We start from the raw sequence: 2,999 nt of genomic DNA on the forward strand, positions 1-2,999 counted from the left end.
ACACCGTCAAATTCCAACGGTAATGGAGCGTAAAACCAAAAACTTCCTTTTACTGTATTAAATAGATTGAATAACCGTTAATTGTGAGACTGGATAAAACTTTGTTTTTTACTGTGATAAAATGTTGAAATTATAAATACTGTCTGTGAAAACAAATAAATATGCATACATTTTACAATTAAATATTGTAATGTTGAAAATGTCTGAAAAACTTAGATTTTACGGTATTATTTGAGTAAAACTACATCTTTTCGGGTTGTGCACATTGGAATTCACAGTATAAAGCTGTAGATTTTTAAGCAAACAAAAACATTCATTTTTACAGAAGCAAGATGTTAAACAATAGGGTCCACCATAATAATACAACCAGTAAATATCATTTTAAAAAAAGAAAAAAAAAAGCAAATATCAGCAGTGAAAGACAATAAAATTGATAGTATTTTTTTTTTATTTTAAAATTCAGATACTGATATACAGATTAAAGTTAGGCCTGCAGTATATCATTGTTAACCTTCTGATAAAAAAATCAACAGCAAAAGAAGATGTTAAAATAAAGTTCATGGTTGTGAATAAAATTGATTTCAATAATCTTTTTAATTATTATTTTAAAACAACTTTATGTTGTTGTGTTTCACGCCATATTATCAGACCACCTTAAGTGGGTCCGCCTTAAATTTTGAGTTTGTGTGATCGCTGTTGATTGGTAGCTAAACTGCTGGTAAACTGTGTACAGACGTTTTACGTTCGAATTGCAGAGAAAAAAAATTCTGGTAGCAACATTGTGCAGTATGAGCGAACCATTTCACCAAAAAAAGGGAAGCAAGGCAAGACGTGGCTGCAGCGGTCTGCAGACGTGACTTCTGATCAAATTCGAACCTCCTAAAGAAACAAAGAGCGACATTACATTGCGGGATGACGTCACCTGAAAATGACCAATAGCGCGGCGTGCTGCTGAGCTGTGTGCCAACCGCTCTTTTTTTCATGCAGGAGACTCAAGTTGGCTTCGCTAACGGACACAGTTTTGAACTCATATATTAGCGCCATTTATTGCTGCTTGGACCACAGCATCTTCGGAATTTGTAGACATCCTGGCAGCTTACAATTAGTTCGAGGTGAGTACATGCAACTTCAAGTTATCTCTGTTATAAAAATCCACCAGCCCAGCGTTTATAGATCATTTTAGCAGTTCGTTTTTTATGAGTGAGGTTGTGAATTTAGTTAGCATTTGTGAGTTGAGTTAGCATTACTGTCCCGAGGGAAGCATTGCTCTGGATTAGTTTCTGTGTTTGGTGTGCTTAATTCGCTAGGGAGGAATTACCAAAGTACATGGAGTTATGTTAACCTGTAATTTCTGTGGTAAGGTAGTTCAGTCATCAAGGGGCTACGTGCTTCATTGTAAACTGCATCGGAATGAGCCACGTTGTTTCTTTCGGTGTATTGAAGCAGGCTGCAAGCAGACATACACCAGGTATGGCGCGTTTAAGGCTCATTTTTACCGAAGACACTCTGCCCCCACCCATGTCACTGGTGTGGCGGTGGTTTCTTCGTTTACATGTGCAATGGCGATGTGTGAACGCCAGTGTCAGAACTCTCTCTTTATGTTTAAAAAGGTTTGTTTTGTTCCTGCCCTTTTCAGACACTGAATTTGAGCAGAAACCATAAGGATACTCAAAGGACCTGTGACTCTCAGGAAATGGTGAGACTTCAGGTCATAATCTTTTTTTTCTTTTTTTTCCATTAAATTCATTTTCCTTTTTCCCTTTACAATATTGCTGTTTTGTTTTTGTAAACAGCATCAAATGAGAGGGACAGATGAAACAGTTTCAAGACAATGGCAGGAAAAACATGCTGAAGATTGAAACAAACCTTGGCTGGAAATATTTGGTATGTGTTTTACCGTAAATCAAATTGTTGAAAACATTCAGCTACACTGCAACACAGGAAACTTGATTTGCACTTATTTTGTTACTTTAATTTCTTGTCTCATTATTTTTGTCAGTTATTATTGTTTATGGTGTATGCCCTTCTTGTTTTCTTTCTGAATGCAGAAGGTATCTAGCCAGTCCACAATGAAAGCTTCATTGCACCCCATGAGTCTTCTGGCAGAAATGATGCCGCCTGTATTCTTTGGTTTCCCTAAACATCACACCCTGCCTGTTTATATGAGGCTCTTCAATTAAGTCTGCACCCAAAGATTTAATAAGAGGTAAGCAGTGGTATTATTCAAGTTTTGCTAAAGAAAGATGGACAGGAGACACTAATCTTAATCAGCCGAGCTCAGGTTCATGTCCAGGTGAGCAGTTTCATACGCTATAAAATGTAGATTGAATGATAGGTCTCATCACCATGCATTCAGCCATTAACTTCAAGTTCTACAGGGAGTGCAGAATTATTAGGCAAATGAGTATTTTGTCCACATCATCCTCTTCATGCATGTTGTCTTACTCCAAGCTGTATAGGCTCGAAAGCCTACTACCAATTAAGCATATTAGGTGATGTGCATCTCTGTAATGAGAAGGGGTGTGGTCTAATGACGTCAACACCCTATATCAGGTGTGCATAATTATTAGGCAACTTCCTTTCCTTTGGCAAAATGGGTCAAAAGAAGGACTTGACAGGCTCAGAAAAGTCAAAAATAGTGAGATATCTTGCAGAGGGATGCAGCAGTCTTAAAATTGCAAAGCTTCTGAAGCGTGATCATCGAACAATCAAGCGTTCATTCAAAATAGTCAACAGGGTCGCAAGAAGCGTGTGGAAAACCAAGGCGCAAAATAACTGCCCATGAACTGAGAAAAGTCAAGCGTGCAGCTGCCGAGATGCCACTTGCCACCAGTTTGGCCATATTTCAGAGCTGCAACATCACTGGAGTGCCCAAAAGCACAAGGTGTGCAATACTCAGAGACATGGCCAAGGTAAGAAAGGCTGAAAGACGACCACCACTGAACAAGACACACAAGCTGAAACGTCAAGACTGGGCCAAGAAACATCTCAAGACTGAT

At 38.4% G+C, this 2,999-nt stretch overlaps 1 long non-coding RNA gene across 1 annotated transcript; it reads left to right on the forward strand.

Annotated features, from left to right (window-relative positions):
* Nucleotides 1–1,585: 1,585 nt before the first annotated feature.
* On the forward strand, nucleotides 1,586–2,200 carry LOC120438068. Its single transcript, XR_005611640.1, has 3 exons — nucleotides 1,586–1,696; nucleotides 1,794–1,884; nucleotides 2,049–2,200. It is a non-coding gene; the product is annotated as an uncharacterized LOC120438068 (long non-coding RNA).
* The last annotated feature ends 799 nt before the right edge of the window (nucleotides 2,201–2,999 follow it).

The sequence above is a fragment of the Oreochromis aureus genome, linkage group 3, assembly GCF_013358895.1.
Source record: "Oreochromis aureus strain Israel breed Guangdong linkage group 3, ZZ_aureus, whole genome shotgun sequence".
NCBI classification, from domain to species: domain Eukaryota; kingdom Metazoa; phylum Chordata; class Actinopteri; order Cichliformes; family Cichlidae; genus Oreochromis; species Oreochromis aureus.